Source organism: Salvelinus namaycush, unplaced genomic scaffold (assembly GCF_016432855.1).
Source record: "Salvelinus namaycush isolate Seneca unplaced genomic scaffold, SaNama_1.0 Scaffold1773, whole genome shotgun sequence".
In the NCBI taxonomy this organism is placed as follows: Eukaryota; Metazoa; Chordata; class Actinopteri; order Salmoniformes; family Salmonidae; genus Salvelinus; species Salvelinus namaycush.
In genome coordinates this window covers 16,821-41,308 of record NW_024058534.1, presented here as the reverse complement: position 1 = coordinate 41,308, position 24,488 = coordinate 16,821, and the positions used below count along the sequence as shown (strand labels likewise).

General features: G+C 43.3%; 1 protein-coding gene across 1 annotated transcript in view; it reads right to left on the bottom strand.

Moving 5' to 3' along the window:
• Positions 1-23,944, bottom strand: part of LOC120037608 (brother of CDO-like) — a gene marked incomplete at its 3' end in the record, with an annotated part of 29,454 nt that extends 5,510 nt beyond the window's left edge. The window contains exon 1 of the mRNA XM_038983605.1: positions 23,761-23,944. The remainder of the gene's footprint in view (positions 1-23,760) is intronic.
• Between the last annotated feature and the right edge of the window lie 544 nt (positions 23,945-24,488).

Sequence of the window (24,488 nt, the reverse complement as noted above, 5' to 3'; positions counted from 1 at the left end):
TCTTTCCCTATCTCTTACCCTTCTCTCTCCACCCAGAACCCCCCTGGCCTTCTTTCTCTATATCTTACCCTTCTCTCTACACCCAGAACCCCCCTGGCCTTCTTTCCCTATCTCTTACCCTTCTCTCTACACCCAGAACCCCCCTGGCCTTCTTTCCCTATCTCTTACCCTTCTCTCTACACCCAGAACCCCCCTGGCCTTCTTTCCCTATCTCTTACCCTTCTCTCTCCACCCAGAACCCCCCTGGCCTTCTTTCCCTATCTCTTACCCTTCTCTCTCCACCCAGAACCCCCCTGGCCTTCTTTCCCTATATCTTACCCTTCTCTCTACACCCAGAACCCCCCTGGCCTTCTTTCCCTATCTCTTACCCTTCTCTCTCCACCCAGAACCCCCCTGGCCTTCTTTCCCTATCTCTTACCCTTCTCTCTCCACCCAGAACCCCCCTGGCCTTCTTTCCCTATCTCTTACCCTTCTCTCTCCACCCAGAACCCCCCTGGCCTTCTTTCCCTCTCTTACCCTTCTCTCTACACCCAGAACCACCCTGGACTTCTTTCCCTCCTCTCTTTGATCTAAATGGGCTGGCTGGATCACATGAGCTCTGTCTAGAACATACTGGAACATGTACTTTAACACTGAGTCTGGACACATAAAATAGTTCCTACCAAATATACACAAAGCACATGCACGCACACCCAGGGGCTAGACAACTAAAACTGGATTTGGCTAACTAAGACTAATACCATAACCACATGGACATAGCTAGGCTACACAGTAACCGATGGACATAGCCAGGTTACACAGTAACCGATGGACATAGCCAGGCTACACAGTAACCGATGGACATAGCCAGGCTACACAGTAACCGATGGACATAGCCAGGCTACACAGTAACCGATGGACATAGCCAGGCTACACAGTAACCGATGGACATAGCTAGGTTACACAGTAACCGATGGACATAGCCAGGCTACACAGTAACCGATGGACATAGCCAGGCTACACAGTAACCGATGGACATAGCCAGGCTACACAGTAACCGATGGACATAGCCAGGCTACACAGTAACCGATGGACATAGCCAGGTTACACAGTAACCGATGGACATAGCCAGGTTACACAGTAACCGATGGACATAGCTAGGTTACACAGTAACCGATGGACATAGCCAGGCTACACAGTAACCGATGGACATAGCTAGGTTACACAGTAACCGATGGACATAGCTAGGTTACACAGTAACCGATGGACATAGCCAGGCTACACAGTAACCGATGGACATAGCCAGGCTACACAGTAACCGATGGACATAGCCAGGCTACACAGTAACCGATGGACATAGCTATGCTACACAGTAACCGATGGACATAGCTAGGTTACACAGTAACCGATGGACATAGCTAGGTTACACAGTAACCGATGGACATAGCTATGCTACACAGTAACCGATGGACATAGCTAGGTTACACAGTAACCGATGGACATAGCCAGGTTACACAGTAACCGATGGACATAGCCAGGCTACACAGTAACCGATGGACATAGCCAGGCTACACAGTAACCGATGGACATAGCCAGGCTACACAGTAACCGATGGACATAGCCAGGCTACACAGTAACCGATGGACATAGCCAGGCTACACAGTAACCGATGGACATAGCCAGGCTACACAGTAACCGATGGACATAGCTAGGTTACACAGTAACCGATGGACATAGCTAGGTTACACAGTAACCGATGGACATAGCCAGGCTACACAGTAACCGATGGACATAGCCAGGCTACACAGTAACCGATGGACATAGCCAGGCTACACAGTAACCGATGGACATAGCCAGGTTACACAGTAACCGATGGACATAGCTAGGTTACACAGTAACCGATGGACATAGCCAGGCTACACAGTAACCGATGGACATAGCCAGGCTACACAGTAACCGATGGACATAGCCAGGCTACACAGTAACCGATGGACATAGCTAGGTTACACAGTAACCGATGGACATAGCTAGGTTACACAGTAACCGATGGACATAGCTAGGTTACACAGTAACCGATGGACATAGCTAGGTTACACAGTAACCGATGGACATAGCCAGGCTACACAGTAACTGGAAACAAATGCAGTGTATACTCGCTACGGGATAAACCACTAACCACTGTTACTACTAACCTAGAACTAACCACTGTTACTACTAACCTAGAACTAACCACTGTTACTACTAACCTAGAACTAACCACTGTTACTACTAACCTAGAACTAACCACTGTTAATACTAACCTACAAGGGACACCACACGGCTAAGACTGTGGACTTCAGGAGAGAAGTGCAGCTGCCGCACACACACACACACACACACACACACACACACACACACACACACACACACACACACACACACACACACACGAAGGAAAGAGACACACCCCTGTCTCATCTAGTGAACCAGCCACCTGTGGATCCCAATGGGAGAGATACGAATCCTCAAAAACACACAGGCAAAATAGGAAGTAGAAAGACACACACACACAGCAACATGTCCACAACAGACTAACAAAACTCACACTTGTGACTAACAAACTTGTACACACACACACACTAGTGTTTCACATGCTTTATCATGGCTTTACAAACACTCTTGTTATTTCATGAGAACCTCTCCCACGTCAAGCCTCCCTAAACGCAGCCTCATCTCTGGCTCTGTCTCTTCTAGATCCATTAATCAGACTGGATTTGCTTAGCAGATACCCTGCCTCATGATGACAAGCTGGCCTCAACACAACTTTTTCCATCAATCCATTCCAGCAGAGACAGAGAGAGAAAGGGGGAGAGATACCTCTCTCTCTCTCTCTCTCTCTCTCTCTCTCTCTCTCTCTCTCTCTCTCTCTCTCTCTCTCTCTCTCTCTCTCTCTCTCTCTCTCTCTCTCTCTCTCTCTCTCTCTCTCTCTCTCTCTCTCTCTCTCTCTCTCTCTCTCTCTCTCTCTCTCTCTCTCTCTCTCTCTCTCAGATGGTGGTTGATGAACACCCTAATTTAGAACAGAGACACACAGAGACAGCTCCTCTGATTTAGGACAGAGACACAGAGACAGCTCCTCTGATTTAGAACAGACACACAGAGACAGCTCCTCTGATTTAGAACAGAGACACACAGAGACAGCTCCTCTGATTTAGAACAGAGACACACAGAGACATCTCCTCTGATTTAGAACAGAGACACAGAGACAGCTCCTCTGATTTAGAACAGAGACACAGAGACAGCTCCTCTGATTTAGGACAGAGACACAGAGACAGCTCCTCTGATTTAGGACAGAGACACACAGAGACAGCTCCTCTGATTTAGGACAGAGACACAGAGACAGCTCCTCTGATTTAGGACAGAGACACACAGAGACAGCTCCTCAGATTTAGAACAGAGACAGCTCCTCTGATTTAGGACAGAGACACAGAGACAGCTCCTCTGATTTAGGACAGAGACACACAGAGACAGCTCCTCTGATTTAGGACAGAGACACAGAGACAGCTCCTCTGATTTAGGACAGAGACACACAGAGACAGCTCCTCAGATTTAGAACAGAGACAGCTCATCTGATTTAGGACAGAGACACAGAGACAGCTCCTCTGATTTAGGACAGAGACACAGAGTATGTTTCTCCGCACATACAGGAGTAATAAAGGCCTAGATCACACATTTTGTAGAATGACTGTTTTATTTATAAAACTATTTATTCGGGGGTGCTGCAGTACCCTCAGCACTTCTACTTCCCGCGGCTATGTTGCAGTAGTTTGTGTGTGTCTATACACATGACTTGTGAGTATGTGTGTATGGGTTGGGCTGGCCTATAATATGTGTGTATCGGTATGTATGTGTGTTGCATGGTTATGACTGAGTATGTTGTTTGCTCTTGGAGATTGGGGAAATTGCAAACAGTATGTATGAGTCTTGGATGTTGCATTAGTACTATGGGCATACGTTCAGTATGGGGTTTAGTAGAATGACATGGTGAAAGGTATTAGGAGTATGTTGATAAAGCCTCTTTGTGGTGCAGGCAGGGTTCCTGGGTTCCCTATTGTCCCCCTGCCTCACAGGATAAATTCATTTGACAAGCCTGCTAATTGGATAAAACTAGGCTGGAGCCTCCTCTCTGAGCACTCACATTCCATCTGCTTTCTGGCATGGAGAGAGAGGACACAGGAGGGGTGGGAGAGAGGAGAGAGAGGACACAGGAGGGTGGGAGAGAGAGGAGAGAGAGGACACAGGAGGGTGGGAGAGAGAGGAGAGAGAGGACACAGGAGGGTGGGAGAGAGAGGAGAGAGGGGACACAGGAGGGTGGGAGAGAGGAGAGAGGGGACACAGGAGGGGTGGGAGAGAGGAGAGAGAGGACACAGAAGGGGTGGGGGAGAGAGGAGAGAGAGGACACAGAAGGGGTGGGGGAGAGAGGAGAGAGAGGACACAGGAGGGGTGGGGGAGAGAGGAGAGAGAGGACACAGGAGAGGTGGGAGAGAGGAGAGAGAGGACACAGGAGGGGTGGGAGAGAGGAGAGAGAGGACACAGGAGGGGGGGGAGAGAGAGGAGAGAGGGGACACAGGAGGGGTGGGAGAGAGGAGAGAGAGGACACAGGAGGGTGGGAGAGAGAGGACACAGGAGGGGTGGGAGAGAGGAGAGGACACAGGAGGGGTGGGGGAGAGAGGAGAGAGAGGACACAGGAGGGTGGGAGAGAGAGGAGAGAGAGGACACAGGAGGGTGGGAGAGAGAGGAGAGAGAGGACACAGGAGGGTTGAGGGAGAGGAGAGAGAGGACACAGGAGGGTTGGGGGAGAGAGGAGAGAGAGGACACAGGAGGGTGGGAGAGAGAGGAGAGAGAGGACACAGGAGGGTGGGAGAGAGAGGAGAGAGAGGACACAGGAGGGTTGAGGGAGAGGAGAGAGAGGACACAGGAGGGTTGAGAGAGAGAGGAGAGAGAGGAGAGAGAGGACACAGGAGGGGTGGGAGAGAGGAGAGAGAGGACACAGGAGGGTTGAGGGAGAGAGGAGAGAGAGGACACAGGAGGGTTGAGAGAGAGAGGAGAGAGAGGACACAGGAGGGTTGAGAGAGAGAGGAGAGAGAGGACACAGGAGGGTTGAGGGAGAGAGGAGAGAGGACACAGGAGGGGTGGGAGAGAGGGGACACAGGAGGGTTGAGAGAGAGAGGACACAGGAGGGTTGGGGGAGAGAGGAGAGAGAGGACACAGGAGGGGTGGGAGAGAGAGAGGACATAGGAGGGTTGAGAGAGAGAGGAGAGAGAGGACACAGGAGGGTTGAGAGAGAGAGGAGAGAGGGGACACAGGAGGGTGGGAGAGAGAGGAGAGAGAGGACACAGGAGGGTTGAGAGAGAGAGGAGAGGGGGCTAGGGTTGTTGGGTAGGCAACTCCTTCTGAGGAGCTGAACTGTTGAATATTTATCACCCCCTCCTCATCCATCTCTCTCTTTCTACCCACCATTTTACGTCCTTCACTACCCACCCATCCAAACATCACAATGGCCCCCCTTTAGATAAACACATGCGGTGTCAAGTGTGAGGAGTACCGGGTTCAACTGCTCTGCTCGGGCCCGCAGGCCCACAATGCCGCGCTGCATAGCTGCCATGCGGGATGCCGGTTGCCCTTGGCGACGCTAACAGGCAGAACGCACCTTAATAGAGTGGAGAGTCATTGTGAAGCAGTGGGCCGGTGCGCAGACAAAGACCCTGCAGACCCCCAGAGAGAAAGGGGAGATGCTACTCTGAAGGGCCCCAGGAAGAGCTGATGATGGGGGCCGCTCAACGGAGGAGAGGAGAAGTGTGTGTGTGTGTGTGTGTGAGAGGGATGGGGGGGTTGATAGTAGTGTGGAGAGGTGAGTGGGGTGGTGGTGTGGTTCAGTCTTAGATGGGTGAGGGTTGGGGGGTGAAGGGGCTGGAGAGGGGTTGACTGAGAAGCAGAATGGGGTCTAAATGAATAGAGGGGATGTCAACTGGCAGGCGAGCAGGAGGACATAGGGTCTTGTCAATGAGAGGGTGTGTGAGTGTGTGAGCGCGTGTGAGAGCGTTGTTTGAATGTGTCCAACATATTTTCCCCTCACTCAGTCAATCTGGTTGCTGGCCCTTCGGTCAGGCTGGGGCTGAGTGGAGAAGACAAGACGAAAACAACCGCTACAGCTCTGCTCTCAAGTGGAAAATGGATCTATAGTAGTAAAGAATTTGAGATGAATTACTTAGCCCGGTCCCTCAGCTGTTTACCAAAACAAGTGGCGGGGCTACCGTTTTGTTTTTGCTTTTCATCCCAGTAGCTTTAAAAGAATACACTTTACTTAAACAACCATAGCTCCAGTCAACAGGAAACAGTTACTCCCAGGTCCCCATGCTATGGCTAGGCCTCAGCATTCTGGAGAGTTCTGGGTCCTGTTCCATGTGGTACAACCAATGTTATAAAATGTTCAGATAGAAATGCATTAGGTACATAGGACACACACAAGTCTATGTCATGTAGATTAGGGAGTTTATATGTTAGCTACACTTTACAAGGCATTTCCATCAGAACGTTCTGCCTTCCTGAACATGCCCCCCGGCGAGGTCTGAGGTTGGCAGATGATCCCGCTCCAGCAGGTGGAACCCAGCTGGCCACGCCCCATTCATACCCCTCTCTCTGAGCTGAGCACCCACAATCCCCCTCTCCACATCTCTAGACATCAACCGCTCCTATGCCCCAAAAAGTACACATCAAAAGCATCATCTAACGAGGTTGGGACCCCACCCACACCCTTCACAAAGTATTAGTGAGCTACCCCCCTCCCCAGCCCATCCACCCCATCATTCCATCCACGCTAACGAGCACCAGGCCGTCTCGGGGATTAACGAGTGAGATCAAGCCAGGCCCAGAGGGGGCTCTAATCAATTAGGCACCAAGGCATTTGCATATTTTATATAACAAGGCAGAATTAACCAGCCAACGCTAATTATGGGGCTACTGCAGCATTCACAATGCCATGGCTAACTAACACATACCGTCACGTATGACGGACACTGGATGGATGTCTTCCTGTGTGTCCTCCCGGGCCATGGGAACTAGCACCACCTGACTGAGGCCTACCCACTACCCCCCTGGGCATTACTTCCTCTACAGTCAAACACAGTTTATAAACAGGCAACAGGTTGGGATGAGAGGATGGATGTTTCATAAAGACTTTACTAGGCCGATATGTTAAAGGGGCAATCTGCAGTTCAAACAACAACGACCCTGCCACTGTTTTGGTAAAAAGGTGAGGGAAGAAGCAGGAGAAATGTAACCACTCTCAAATCATAGACACAACTATGGATGTAAGTAGTGACCTTCCATGTTATCAAAATGATACATTTTACCATGTTTTGAGGTTATACAGTGTTTGTTTACTATTACGTTTTCTGATGGAATTGGGGCTACCGACTGGCGCAGCGGTCTAAGGCACTGCATCTCAGTGCTTGAGGCGAATCCAGGCTGGATCAAAACCGGCTGAGATTTGGAGTCCCATAGGGCGGCGCACAATTGGCCCAGCGCCGTCCGGGTTAGGGTTTGGCCGGTGTAGGCCATCATTGTAAATATATATTTGTTCTTAACCAATTTGACTAGTTAAATAAAGGTTACATTTAAACATGTAAGAGCCTTTATTATGTGTGTGTGTGTGTGTGTGTGTGTGAGAGAAGACACCAAACTAATGCCCGTTATCAGTCACACACACACACACACACACACTACACTGTAAGAAAATAAAACATGTCAATTCACAAACTCACACACAAACTTTTTGTTGTGAGTTTGCTGAACAAAATGTTTGTTAAGCAAACTCACAATGCTATGGCAGCTCGTGGCCTTACAATTGTAAGTTTTACAGTGCACACACACACCCCCAGAGTGGTGTCGCCACATAGAAAAAGTATACTCACAGAGGCATCAAAAAATTCAAACCCTTGAAGCTAACTCCAGAAATGTTTCCATATAGACTGTAAAAAAACAAGACCACTCCAATCCTCCAAAAACTCACCTAACAAACATACAAACGTAGGATCTTAATTTGATCACTCTTTTGTTGCTGAGAATTTTCATGCACAGCAGGAAATGCAAGCTTATAGTGTATTCAAGGTTTAAAAAGGCTTCTAAAGTTTGTAATTTCCACTTTAAAATGTCAGACTTGATTCACCCTAAAGAAGAATGTATCAACCCCTACAAAAAATGTCCATTAATTATAATCCACATAATACTAATAATAACACTAATACTAATAATAACAATAATAGTAATAATAATAATTTACATTTCCTGTTCCTGTAGGATTATTTTCCTGCTGTAGGAAATTGGATCAAATAAAGATCCTACATATGTACAGCCATGTACATGGATTATAGGGCTGGGAATGGCCAGGGACCTCACGATACCATATTATCAACATACTTAGGTGCCAATACGATATGTATTGCGATTCTATATGTATTGCGATTCAATACTGTGATTTTATTGTGATTTGATGTTGTTTCAAACATATTTCTCACCATAATATTGCAATAGTCTAAACGATACGATATATTATTTTAAAAAATATCCCGACATGTAAATGTATCGATTTTCCCCCATCACAAACAGATTATACATACACATGTAAGATCTTTAATTTTATTTTTTTAAATGTATGGGTGGATCAGCTCAATATTGCGGAAAGATTGTTGCTTCCATCAATGTAATTGTTTGAGTCATTTCCAATCCACCATATCTTTTTGGGGTAAATATATATATCCATATACATACACGTACATACCCATATACATACATATGCTTACAAAAACATTCACACATACATACATACACATACATACATACATACATACATACACATACATACTTTTTAAAAGAAAATACCTTTATTATTCCCCGCAAACCCTACCACCCTTCCCCCAACTGGAGTAAACTAATAAACAATAACACTTAGGCTTCTATCTTCAGTTTATACATCTTATACACATTTTACAGACACAATCTGTTTTACAATAGTTCTATTTTGTTTGTTTTTAAGCCTTCCTCTATTTCTGATGTCCATCCAGTTTGATTTCTATTTGTAACTGTCCTATTTCACAACATTTCTGGACATATATACATTTTACAGACCCTGTATGTTTTACATTGGTTATCTTGTTATTAGTCCCACTCTTCAGGCTCCATTCAACCCCTCCCATCTATCTCTGGCGAGAACACCATCCATTTTGGATTTCTATTTGCCATATATTTTTCAACTGTGCTGTGATGCTTCACAAAAGTACTGAACCTTTCTATTCTTATAGCTTCTACAGAATGTAAATTAAAGATTTTTTTTTTTGCTAAAATAATTAATATATTATTGATTGATTGATTGATTGATTGACTATGACTTTTCAAATCACCCAGTTTTGCTATCTGCAGCGTTAGTTCAAGGCAAATGTTGCAATTCTTCAGCCATTCCTGGACCTGTGACCAAAAACGAGCTACATATGGACAGTACCAGAATAATTGATATAATGACTCTGCCTCCTCACAGCAAAATCTGCAGAGCTGGGAAGATTGTATATATTATAACATTCTATTGGTTGCAAGAATCTTGTATAATAATTTCAATAAAACAATTCTAAGTTTTGAATCCGGCGTTGTTTTGCGTGTCAATTCATACACCATGTGCCATGGAATCGGTACATTGAAAATCTCTTCCCAACTATTTTGCAATTTATATGGCACAGCTGTCAGTTTTTTGGTCCTTAAATGAAATTGGTATATGTTTTTATATATCACAATTGTCTTTAAACATTTATGTTCTTTAATACAGGGTCGACAGACAAGTTCCTTCCTTTTTCCCCTTCTACTTGCTTCTTAAATTTTTGTGGAAGTTGCAATTAGTTGGTTGTAATTTTGGTTAGAGCAGACATTTCCATATGTCTGTGTTAGCTGCATGTGTGACATAACTCCACCAGTCCTATTTATGATATAAGTTACAAAACTTGACATTTTATCGAAAAATACATTATAGTATATTTGAGTTTAACCACAATATTTGCTGTATTATTTGTTCTGTCTTTTCAGCTTGATTAAACTGAAATTGCAACCAACTTTCTAAGGCTTGTTTTTAAAAAATAACGATATTTTGGAGATTATTTTGTTTTCAAACAACCGAAAGTGAGCAGGTGTTATCTGAATAAAGGGAAAAAGGCCATTCTTGAACATGGGGTGAGACATTCCAACCAATTTACTAGAGAACCAGTTTGGATTTAAGTATAACTTTTGTATGACTGATGCCTTTAGTGAGAGGTCTAATGCTTTAATATTTAATCATTTCTGCCCTCCAAATTCATATTCGTTATATAAATAGGCCCTTTTAATTTTGTCTGGCTTGCCATTCCAAATAAAATGTAATATTTTTTGTTCATATAATTTAAAAAGCAGGTCACTAGGTGTAGGCAAAACCATAAGCAAACAGATAAATGGTGATATGACTAAAGAGTTAATCAGGGTGAATTTTCCAGAAATGGACAGGTATTTTCCTTTCCATGGTAGCAAGATCTGATCTATTTTTGCTAACTTTCTATAAACATTTATTGGAGTGAGATCATTTCTTTCTTTCGGGATTTGTATACCGAGTATGTCCACATCCCCGTCAGACCATTTTATTGGTAAACTACACGTTAATGTAAAATGAGCATTTTTTAGTGATCCAATACATAATAAAGGAAACTTATCATAATTTGGTTTTAATCCAGAGAGGTTAGCAAATGTATCTAGATCCTCTATGAGGCTGTGGAGGGATTCTAATTGTGGTATTAAAAGAAAACATGAATCATCAGTGTACAATGACACCTTTGTTATTAAGCCATGGATTTCTAATCCCTTAATATTATTGTTGGATCTAATTTTAACAGCTAACATTTCAATAGCAATAATAAATAGATATGCCGATAGCGGACAACCTTGTTTTACTCCTCTTGACAGCTTAAACATTTCTGAGATGCAGCCATTATTTACTATTTTACACCTAGGCTTACTATACATAACTTTAACCCATTTTATAAGAGATTCTCCAAAATTCAAATATTCTAGGCATTTATATATAAACTCCAGTCATACTTTATCAAAAGCCTTTTCAAAATCAGCTATGAAAACCAGGCCTGGTGTCCCCGATATTTCATAGTATTCTATTGTTTCCAGTACTTGTCTTCTATTATCTCCAATGTATCGTTCATGTAAAAATCCTGTCTGATTAGGATGAATAATATCTGACAAAACCTTTTTAATTCTATGCGCCAAGCATTTAGCTAGGATTTTTGCATCACAACACTGAAGTGTGAGAGGCCTCCAATTTTTTTAATGGACTGGATCTTTATATATACACCACTTGGATCCTGTTTCAGTAATAATCAAATCAGACATTCTTGTTGTGTGTCCGATAATCTACCATTTATATAGGAGTGGTTAAAACATGCTAATAATGGTCCTCTGAGTATATCAAAAACAGTTTGGTATACTTCCACTGGTATGCCATCCAGCCCTGGACTTTTCCCAGCCTTAAAGGCTTTAATTGTATCAAGAAGTTCCTCCACTGTAATTTGGCCTTCACATGAGTCTTTCTGTACAGATGTTAATTTTACATTATTAATAGGAAACAAATCCATACAATTAGCTTCGGTTAGTGGAGATGGAGGAGACTGAAATGAAAACATATTCTTAAAGTACTTTACTTCCTCTTTCAAAACATAATTCGGTGAATCATGCGTGACTCCATCATTTGTAACAAGTTTCAATATTTTTTTTGGTAGCATTTCTATGTTGAAGATTGAAAAAAGAATTTGGTGCATTTTCCCCCATATTCCATCCAGTTCGCTTTATATTTATAATATATTACACTCGATCTTTCTTGAATAAGTTTCTCAATTTCTTTTTGTTTTTCCTCTAACTTATTCTGTGCCTCTATGGTACAGTTTTAATTGCTATCTAACTGTACTGTTAGTCCTTCAATTTCCTTTGTTAATATGGACTCTTTTGATCTAAATTGCTTTTGTTTTATAGATGAGTACTGAATTGCATGGCCTCTAAAGGCACATTTAAAAGTGTCCCATACAATAAGGGGATCTACTGTACCTATGTTATGTCTGGAAAAAGTCAGTTATAAATTCTTCTGTCCTAGTTATAAACAATTTATCATCTAGTAGGCTTTGATTAAAATTCCAATATCCTCTCCCACGTGGAAATTCTGTAAGAGTAATATATATGCCAATTATGTGATGATCTGACCGCATTCTGTCCCCTATCAACACTTTTTAAACTTTTGGTGCCAGAGAGAATGACATAAGAATGTAATCAAGACGACTAGCTTGATTAAGCCTCCGCCATGTATATCTCACTAGCTTACAGCAGGTCCATAAAACAGCTAGGGACTTCTCCTTAGTATCTGGGTCATTCAGGTGGGTGTCTAGGGTATAGGGTTGTGGACCATTCCATCAATATAGGATCATAAATAAATGTATAATTAATTTAAAACATTTAGTTCCACCATGATAGGACAATAAATAAATACGTATGTATATCCCTCATCTGAACAACATTGAAAGCTCTCTCACAACCCCTGCTCACAGCAATACTTTGGTTCTGGGATATGCAACCATTTCCTTTCTCACTCAACGCCACACTTTCCCAAACATAAAAAAACACACCACACCATCCACACATACTGTGCCTTCTGTTTAATGAGTTTTTATCTTCACCATGTTGAATTGGTGCTTTTGTGTTCCAAAAGTTATATTTGAAGATAGATAGAAACGCTATATTTTTTGTTGTATTATTACAATCCATAACCGGGCTAAAATTGTGTGTTTCATAACTTGCCTCTACAAGAACTTTGTAATTTTTAAAATAGCCATGGAGTAGTCTTCGTGTCTCTGAACAACTGGTTATCGATATATAGTTTATCGACGACGAGAGCTACTCGTTTACCTTTCTATCTATTTTCCTTGAAAATTGGATACAGAACTTTCTGCAATGTCCTTTGGGAACTGGACATTCATGACAATTTTCTTGCCAGCAAGTCTTTTACCCAGGCTTTTAACCATTATTTTATCTTTAAAGAAAGCAAATTTGGGGCCTCCCGGGTGGCGCAGTGGTCTAGGCCACTGCATCGCAGTGCTAGCTGCGCCACCAGAGTCTCTGGGTTTGCGCCCAGGCTCTGTCGCAGCCGGCCGCGACCGGGAGGTCCGTGGGGCGACGCACAATTGGGCTAGCATCGTCCGGGTTAGGGAGGGTTTGGCCGGTAGGGATATCCTTGTCTCATCGCGCTCCAGCGACTCCTGTGGCGGGCCGGGCGCAGTGCGCGCTAACCAAGGGGGCCAGGTGCACGGTGTTTCCTCTGACACATTGGTGCGGCTGGCTTCCGGGTTGGAGGCGCGCTGTGTTAAGAAGCAGTGTGGCTTGGTTGGGTTGTGCTTCGGAGGACGCGTGGCTTTCGACCTTCGTCTCTCCCGAGCCCGTACGGGAGTTGTAGCGATGAGACAAGATAGTAATTACTAGCGATTGGATACCACGAAAATTGGGGAGAAAAGTAAGAAAAAAAAAGAAAGCAAATTTGGCAACAATTGGGCGTTCATTCCCCTCGGCCCTCTGTCCGAAGCGGTGTACACGTTCAAGTTGGATTTTGTCGATAGCTTCGCAAGGAATCTGAAGCGTTGTAAGGAGGAACTCTCGAACTACAGATTCAGGAACTTCTTCTTTCTCACTTGCGACCAAGATTTAACTTCCTGACTGATGTCTTGAGATGTTGCTTAAATATATCCACATAATTTTCATCCCTCATGATGCCATCTATTTTGTGAAGGGCACCAGTCCCTCCTGCAGCAAAGCACCCCCACAACATGACGCTGCCACCCCGTGCTTCACAGTTGGGATGGTGTTCTTCAGCTTGCAAGCATCTCACTTTTCCCTCCAAACATAACGATGGTCATTGCGGCCAAACAGTTCTATTTTTGTTTCATCAGACCAGAGGACATTTCTCCAAAAAGTACGATCCCCATGTGCAGTTGCAAACCTTAGTCTGGCTTTTTTATGGCGGTTTTAGAGCAGTGGCTTCTTCCTTGCTGAGCGGCCTTTCAGGTTATGGTGATATAGGACTCGTTTTAATGCGGATATAGATACTTTTGTACATGTTTCCTCCAGCATCTTCACAAGATTCTTTGCTGTTGTTTTGGGATTGATTTGCACTTTTCGCACCAAAGTACGTTCATCTCTAGGAAACAGAACGTGTCTCCTTCCTAAGCGATATGACGGCTACGTGGTCCCATGGTGTTTATACTTGCGTACTATTGCTTGTACAGATGAACGTGGTAGCTTCAGGCGTTTGGAAATTGCTCCCAAGGATGAACCAGACTTGTGGAGGTCTACAAAAATGTGGCACTGAGTTTGAAGGTAGGCCTTGAAATATATCAACAGGTACACCTACAATTGACTCAAATTATGTCAATTAGTCTATCAGAAGCTTCTAAAGCCATGACATAATTTTCTGGAATTTTCAAGCTGTTTAAAGGCAGTCAACTTAGTGTATGTAAACTTCTGACCCACTGGAATTGTGATACAGTGAATTATAAGTGAAATAATCTGTCTGTAAACAATTGTTGGAAAAATTACTTGTGTCATGCACAAAGTAGATGTCCTAACCGACTTGCCAAAACTATAGTTTGTTAACAAGAAATGTGTGGAGTGGTTGAAAAACAAGTTTCAATGACTCCAACCTAAGTGTATGTAAACTTCCCACTTCAACTTTAGCTACGTTCAGTCCGCCATCTTGCCACTTCCGAAAGTTTGTCATTCTTACAGATGTAGGATCTTAATTTGAGCCAGTTTGCTACAACAGGAAAAAAATAATCCTGCATCCACAGGAAATTTGAATTACTACATGGATTATAATTAATAAACATTTTTGTAGGGGTTGATATATTTTCGTTAGGGCAAGTCAAGTCTGAAAGTTCAAAGTGGAAATGACAAACTTTAGAACATTTCATAAAACGTAAATACACTACAAGTTTGCATTTCCTGCTGTGCAGGGAAATTGGCAGCAACAAAAGAGTGATAAAACACATGTGCATACACCCATGTACATTTGCACATACATACAACCTACTCCCTGTGAGTTCTTCCAAGGCTGCAGTGGAGGGAGGGAGGGAGGGAGGGAGGGAGGGAGGGAGGGAGGGAGGGAGGGAGGGAGGGAGGGAGGGAGGGAGGGAGGGAGGGAATGGAAGGGGCCCCTAGCTCCTTTGGCAGCTCATACATCAGAGTGAATAGAACCAATTATAAATCAAGAGAAATGTCTTCCTATTATTCAGTAGGAACCAGGAGAGCTCAGCCCAGCCCATCCTGCCTCCTCCTATACTGCTCTCTCTAAGGAGAGCAGGGAGACAGGACAGAGAAAGAGAGAAATAGAGAGAGAGAAAGATACATATAGAACAAGGCAAAATTAAACATTGCGTCCCCCTTGAACAATCCAGTGCCCCTCTTGGGCCGATCAGTGCAATTTTGTAAATGACGCATCTCTATGGCAAGACCCATCATTCACCCAAATCTCATCAAAATCAGGCCAGTGGTGTTTGAGATACAGTCTAGGTTAGCTAGACTCATATCCCTGAGCATGTGTGCCAAATTCCATCACTGAGTCAAACAGATCAAGTTATAGCGCCACCGTGAGGTCGATATGAATGTTCTGCATATGTTAAGTCTTGACCGTGTTTGCAACATGCATACCAAATTTAGCTGCATCATTCAACCAAGTTTTGTCAAAATCGGGCCAGTGCTGTCTGAGATATCGCGTGTGACTAATGTACAAATGAACATACTAACGGACGGAGACAGATCCACAGTCCCTTCCCTGATTTCATCATGAGGGACAACAAGGGGGCATCTAGCACAGAGGTGATAGAAGGGAGATATAAGAAACAGCCTTGGGAAAAATAGGAGAAAATGAGGGAGGGAGAAAATATAGGGCTATGGCATAGAGAAAGGAGAGAGATGGCTGAGAGATAGGGGTCATATGCTATAGAGAACTACTAGAATGCTTATTACATAGTAATAAAGTTCAGGTGTGTGAGTGTATGTGAGTGTGAGTGTGCGTGTGAGTGTGTGTGTGTATGTGTGTGCCGCCTTGAGCCCTAACTGCCACAGGAACATCTGAAGGAGGCTCATTTCAAAAGGAGCGTTGAGTGTCAGAAGCTGGATTACAGCTGTGTGTGTGTGTGTGCGTGTGTGTGAGACTCTCTGACAGACGTTACAGCACGGCCAGAGGAGTTCCATGTGTCCCGTCACTCAAACGATATTGATGTCGTTCCGGACTAAAAGAGAAGCAGGCCAAAACGCAGGACTGCACATGTGCAGACAGACAATACACAGACCTGTGCCAATAGCAATAGACAAACGAACACAGGCAGAAACTGGGATAATATGCACAGAAAGACCTGTGCAGCTCGCTGTCACACCAGGACAAGATAGCATCACAAACTACTGTGCTGCTGTTCTCAGACCAGTTCTTCTGATTTATGAGTGAAGCAACAGAAATAGACTAGTGGTATTATCCCAGGCCAGGGAAAGACGCCATTCTCCATCCATCCAGTTAAGAGACAGGTTTCCACATGTCTGGGAATAATGATGACACGCAGTCCTGACAAATAGATCAGTTTCATCACCTTTGCCTATGATGGTAGTAGGACCCATATCACCTTCACCTTTCTTCCTGATACTAACTGAAAAATCAAATCACTATCACCTTTCTTCCTGATACTAACTGAAAAATCATATCACCATCACCTTTCTTCCTGATACTAACTGAAAAATCAAATCAATATCACCTTTCTTCCTGATACTAACTGAAAAATCAAATCAATATCACCTTTCTTCCTGATACTAACTGAAAAATCAAATCACCATCACCTTTCTTCCTGATACTAACTGAAAAATCATATCACCATCACCTTTCTTCCTGATACTAACTGAAAAATCAAATAACCATCACCTTTCTTCCTGATACTAACTGAAAAATCATATCACCATCACCTTTCTTCCTGATACTAACTGAAAAATCAAATCAATATCACCTTTCTTCCTGATACTAACTGAAAAATCAAATCACCATCACCTTTCTTCCTGATACTAACTGAAAAATCATATCACCATCACCTTTCTTCCTGATACTAACTGAAAAATCAAATCAATATCACCTTTCTTCCTGATACTAACTGAAAAATCAAATCACCATCACCTTTCTTCCTGATACTAACTGAAAAATCAAATCACCATCACCTTTCTTCCTGATACTAACTGAAAAATCAAATCACCATCACCTTTCTTCCTGATACTAACTGAAAAATCAAATCACCATCACCTTTCTTCCTGATACTAACTGAAAAATCATATCACCATCACCTTTCTTCCTGATACTAACTGAAAAATCGTATCACCATCACCTTTCTTCCTGATACTAACTGAAAAATCAAATCACCATCACCTTTCTTCCTGATACTAACTGAAAAATCTAATCACCATCACCTTTCTTCCTGATACTAACTGAAAAATCGTTGAGTGACAAGGTGCACGTCCTTTGAATCAGAGAACAAACTCAACAACCCCGGACCCTGAAATACTACTGCAGGGTTGGTAGGTTACTTTCTAAATGTAATCTGTTACAGTTACTAGTTACCTGTCCAAAATTGTAATTAGTCACGTAACTTGGATTACCTAAACTCATGAATGTAATCCGATTACTTTCCCCCTAAGAGGCATTAGAAGAAGACAAAAAGGATCCATCAAACACATTTGGTGTGTCATCACAGTGGTCTGGTCTCAGTAACGTAACTGATAACAGTTTTTTAAATAATCAGTTACTCCCTTTTCAACTACTGGACAGAGAAAAGTGACTCCTAGCCACAGAAACAACCTGATATGCAAACAATAACCAATGAAAAACTACTTTGAGCGTAACTGAAGAGTAAGTCATTGGTTGATCCCTCCCTAGAGCAGACATTCCACTGTCTATCATAAACAACAGTAACATTCCTAGAACTGTCCCAGAGAGTGATGGATTATTCAGTTCTAACTCAGTCACAACACATTGGCACAAGATGGTGTGCAAGAATGGAGGGAGAATAAATCATTGGGAACCAAAATAAGTTGATGGCTCCGTGGGGTTCTGTTCTCACAAATTGTTCAACAGTGTGTGTGTGTGTGTGTGTGTGTGTGTGTGTGTGTGTGTGTGTGCGTGTGTGTGTGTGTGTGTGTGTGTGTGTGTGTGTGTGTGTGTGTGTGTGTGTGTGTGTGTGTGTGTGTGTGAGAGAGAAAGAAAAAGAGAGAGAGAGAGAGAGAGAGAAAGAGCAAGGGGGAGAAAGTGAGAGAGCGTGAGGAGAGAGAGTGAGTGAGAGAGAGAAAGAGCGAAGGGGGGAGAGAGAGAGAGAGAGAGTGAGTAAGAGAGAGAAAGAGCGAAGGGGGGAGAGAGAGAGAGTGAGTGAGAGAGAAAGGGTGAAGAGACAAACAAGACAGAAACAGAGAGAGGGTACTACTGTACTGAGAGGTTTCAGTCAGAGTGCTGCCGTGCTAGGTGGTGCTCATGGAGAATGGCCTTTGAGAGGGTGAACAAATATCTACTTAGTACACGCTAGTCTCTGGAGTTTATCAATGATCTGACAACACTATGCCAGTCTCTCACAAACAGCAGAGTGTGCGTCAACTCAACTAGAGGTCACTGATGCTGGAGATCCCACATGCATTTATCCAAACATACGGGTGACTTCTAGTCAAGTGACTCAGTGCGGTACTGTACTATCACTGTGACAGGTCTCAAGTAAGAGACATACATTCAACACCTCTAAAAGGCCAAAAGCACATAGCTCCAGACACCATCTCAAACTATGCTGACTTTTCACTCCTCCGTGGCTACCGCTCTCCTTTATATCTGTCCTCCCCTTTTTAAATGTTTTTTATTTTAACCTTTATTTAACTAGGCAAGTCAGTTAAGAACAAATTCTTATTTACAATGACGGCCTAGGAACAGTGGGTTAACTGCCTTGTTCAGGGGCAGAACGACAGATTTTTACCTTGTCAGCTCAGGGATTCGATCCAGCAACCTTTCGATTAGTGGCCCAACGCTCTAACCACTAGGCTACCTGCCACCCTCCCTTCCCTTTCTCTTTCACCCTTCCACCCATCTCTCCTCCACACCTATTTTCTCCATCCCTTCCTCCTCCACCTCCTTTCTCCAACCCTCCCTCCCCACCCCTCCCTCTCTCCCCCATCACCTCTCCCCTTTTGTCCTGTGTGGGAGAGGCTGTGGAAGGCTAGTGAGGTATGCAAGGTCTGTCCGGGGAGGCAGGGCGGCTCAGAGCCCCAGGGGAGGGTACTGCACCCGGGCCACCTGCCGCTCCAGTCTGGACACCTAAAACCTTCAGGACAAGAGCAACCTGACCCTACAACCCCTATAACCCTAAAGCACAATATGTCAACTACACAGCCAGAACGCCCTGTATGGAAAACTACAGAGCAATAGGTATGAGCTCTGGGAGAATGTTCAACTAAGCTACAGCAAGCCTTCATTGTTGGCTATGTGTGTGTGTATAATCACTCTATTACACTACAACACTAGTAGAACCAGCTAATATGGATAGACTCCATGTAATGACAGATACACACACCCTACTACAGCCTAAAGCAGGGATGTGCAACTGGCGGACCCACCAATCAATCCCACCAACAATTTTTTTTTTAGATCTACATTTTTGTGAACTCAGTAGGAGTGTTACTGTAGAGATAGAATAGTAGAATACACAAGGTGAAATGTCTAGATGTGGTTGTGCATCAGCCGATTTTATCTTGTTATGTCAGTCACTGACAGTCAAAGAAATGTAGATTGGTAAATGAGTCTAGAGGACAGATATCTAAACTTGTAGAAATCATGGTCGAATTACCGACCGTGGGGCCCCCATTGATTTTGTTTGTCCGTCTCACCATATTAAAAACTGCAAAAATGTCTTTCCACCCTATGGCAACGTTTAGAATTGCATGAAATGAACCCTAAAACTTCAATTTGGTTATCTCCGCTGTCAAGGGGGGGGGGGCGCTAAAATGTTTTGCTCACAATTGTGGGGACACCCCAACAAAATTTCACTTAGGGCCCGGCCCCTAAAAGGCTAGGGCCGGCTCTGACTGCATTTATGGGTATGGATGTGAGTATGCAGGCCCACAAGCCACTGCTGCCCCTCATGATGAATTCAGATTTTTTTGTGGCCGATCCCTGGCCTAAAGTATCTCTCTTTCACACACACACTCCACAGTGCACGCTACAAGAAATACACATCCTATCATACACTGATCTGACTTCACTGGAACATGCAGGTCATCCTAAGAGGGAAATGTTCAAGACGAGAGTGACAAGCTGCACATTCCTGTGTAAAGACATAATCCTGATTGGAGAACTATCATGCACACACACCACACACACACACGCACACACAGAGTCAGGCACACACACACACACACACGCACAAATACAGAGTCAGGCACACACACACACACACGCACACACACGCACACACACACAGAGTCAAGCAAACACACACACAGAGTCAGGCACACACACACAGGCCCGCAGATAGCTGCCTGCAGGCTGCTATGACTGCATGATTGTACCCGCTGTAGCACAGATGAAAGCCTACCCTCAGGAGGTTGTCTCCTCTTGTCAATTAAAGAAATGTTACACCCTCTAAGAAAACAATAAACCTTTCCACAGTCAGAACTTCAAAAGTCCCACATCCAGAATAAGAACTATCCACCCAGAGTCATAGCCAGAACAAAAACTATCCATGGACTCAGTGCCAATCTATATCCATGGCGTCAGAAGCAGAACAAGACACAGCAACCAGAACCTACTCAGTGTAACCACTAACCATGGACTCATAGCCAGTACAAGAGCTCTCCTACCCAAAGTTATTACAGCCAGAACCAGAACAATCCAAGAAGACACACCCAGACAGGGCTAGATCTATCCAATGAGTCCTAACCAAGCTTCCAATGGACAGATGAAGACATACCTACTGAGAGTGGACCAAAACAATGTCAAACACACACCTATTAAGGCAACAAAAATAAGGACCTGCCATGTGTTTTAACAACTCACGGTACTTCAAGGCCTGATGTTATCTTTCCAGAATAGGCCCATGGACCAACCCTTGTCTTTAACCCTGTTGTTACCAACGAGTGGTTAATGTTGGGCTGGCATGGAAATGGAATGGTAAAATGTGTGTGTTCATCAGCGCATAGCTAATAGCTGCTCATAACTGCGCCACCAAATAAGGTCAGAAGACTGGGAAAGGAAAGAAACCCCGGCAGACTGGAATCAATTAGAGAATAGCTTTGATCCACCCGTCCGCCGATGATCAACAACAAACTCTACCGCACCATAGCTACCAAACAAGAGTTTCCTTATATTCAGACAGAGGCACAGCAACCAATACCAAACATACATAGCCTCTTGGTAAACCAATTCACTTATTCAGTTTAATTGAAGAGATAATTCTTCTCGACCTTTAATCTAACTAACATCATGTATTGAGCTGAAAGAATCTCTCCAACCGACACGGTGTCTTGTCAGTTTAATTGTGGTGTTTTTTCTTTGCGAGTGAGTCAGGCTAAATGTAATCCAAATAACAAAACGACACCTGGAGGTATGAAACCCGAGCCCCCCCCCCCCCCCCCCAGTGTGAGAATGACACCCATGCGAGGACTTGCCAAGAGCTCATTAGCGCCACTGGATTAGAAAAAACATGTTCTCATTAAATCATTCCTCAGCAAAGGGATGACGTCCCACTGGGCAAAAACTGGTTGAATCAACGTTGTTTCCACGTCATTTCAACAACATAATTCACATGTGATGACGTTGAATCAACACAGAAAACTTGTTGGATTTGCAAAAAGTCATCAATGTAAGGGAATCTCCTATGTTTTCAAGTGGTGGAAGTACCCAATTGTCATTCTTGAGTAAATGTATAGAAACCTTAATAGAAAGTTACTCAAGTAAACGTGGAAGTCAGCCAGTAAAACACTACTTGAGTAAAAGTCTAAAAGTATTTGATTCTAAATATACTTAAGTATCAAAAGTAAAAGTATAAATCATTTCAACTTCCTTATATTAAGCAAAGCAGACAGCACCATTTATAAAATATGCATTTGTGTTTAGTGAGTCCGCCAGATCAGATGCAGTAGGTGTTCTCTTGATGATGTTCTCTTGATGGTGTTCTCTTGATGGTGCTCTCTTGATGGTGTTCTCTTGATGGTGTTCTCTTGATGGTGTTCTCTTGATGGTGTTCTCTTGATGGTGTTCTCTTGATGGTGTTCTCTTGATGATGTTCTCTTGATGGTGTTCTCTTGATGGTGTTCTCTTGATGGTGTTCTCTTGATAAGTGTGTGAACTGGACCATTTTCCTGTCCTGCTAAGCATGCAACATGTAACTCGTACTTTTGGGTGTCAGGGAAAATGTGTGGAGTAAAAAGTACATTATTTTCTTTAGGAATGTAGTGAAGTAAAAGTAAAAGTTGTCCAAAATATAAATAGTAAAGTAAAGTAGAGATACCCAAAAAAACTACTGAAGTAGTACTTTAATTTTTTTTTTTTTTACTTATGTAGTTTACACCATTTTTTTTCATCCAACTTTTAACCTAAATTCAATGTCATATGTCATATTTTATTTTCCCGTTGAATTCACGTTTGTTGAAAACTCAACCAAATGTTAATCAAAAATAGACGTTGAACTGACATCTGTGCCCAGTGGCCTGAGACGCCCTTGACAGCTTGCAGCTAAAATACATTTAGGCATTCCACCACATTGATGGTTCAGAAGAGTTGACCAGCTGTCAATTTATTGTAATAAGGTTATTCTTGCACAGTGGAAGTTTGGTTTAATGATGAGGGGAGTGGGTTATTAAAAGCACGCAATTAGTGATGTTAAAGCTTTGCGTCATGAGAAACAAAATCTGTTCAGGCCATTTTATAGTGAATCATTCTAATAAATAAGATGTAGGCATGGAACCAATAATATGGGGATGGAATTTGGCAGTTCTTGCGGTGTCTGTTTTCTGTTACTCTCTATGGGAACGACTACAGGCTAAGGCCTGCAAAAATCGACACACTATTGGTCTTAAAATTAGAACCTTGAATCACAAATCATATATATTTATATCACGAACATAATAAAAAAACGTATTCACACACCAATACGAAAAGTTAGAGAAACGACTTTTGCAAAAAAGGACGCAATTCTGAAAACTGAAGGCAGAAATGATAGCGCAGCCAAAAGCTACCACCATCACTCAATGTGTCCCAAAACTATCTTTTACAACCTTTCTAAAATGACATTTCAAACTTCGTATTTTTCATGACCGTTTCGTTCCATATCCCAAATATTAAGCGCAGTCTTTGTTTCTATTGGATTGGCCAGAAAGGTAATTCAATTAAATAAAGACGTGGAAACAAAACAATTGTTGCTCACAAAGTTAGTAAGGTACCCGCATCCACATAAGAACATGGGAAACACTAAACTTACACCAATTATGTTATCACACATACGTGCGTAAAATATGATGCCTCGATAGCACCCGTTATTACACGAATACAATTATATTTTAACTTGTAACGCATGTGTTATTACTTCGTGTAGTAGTGCAAAACATGGATCATTAGTAGAGATAAAAACTTACCAAAACGTGCTTTATTTGGAATTCACTCCTCCCGACACCACTTGATCTCCTTCTCCGCTTTTTACTTCAGTAAATTTTCGGGGAAAAAACACTTTTAACTTTTTCTTTTCCCTCTAAAGCTACTGCTTTAGTAATTTACTGCGATGCCACCGACATTTTCTTCGGCTCCCCAAGTTCTCACATTGAAAGGCCGTTTTTGGATGAGTGAGCTTGCAAACAATTCTCTCTTTTGCAACGCCTTTTCGGGTCCTCCCACTTCCCAAGAAGGGGGAGGGATTTGAACAATAGGGACTCGCTCCCAAATCCCAACGTTTGGTAAAGCCGTCTAGTTTCCCCCAAGAAACACTCTAATTTCACCGCACCGTGGATCTTACCGCCGTGCGCGATGATGAAGTGTTGTTTCAACTCATGTATGTACCTGTGCGTAAAGGAGTTTAATAAGATAAGTACATGAGCAAAAAAAAACTAGTTCCCAAAAGTTAAATGTGGTGTGGGGAGAAAAAGACGCCCCCCCTCCCCTAGACTGGTGTGTTCCCCTGATTTGGTATGCGTTGTTCCCAAAGAGTTTTTATTGACCCCTGTCCATTGAAGCCCGCAGGCCTCTCTCTCTCTAGCGCAGCTGTGGCGTGTTGTGTGCAGGAGGCAGACGCAGTCAGAGGCATCTCACTACTCTCTCACACTCTCTGTCTCATACCACAGTGATCACAGCAAAGAACCCCCGCGCGCTC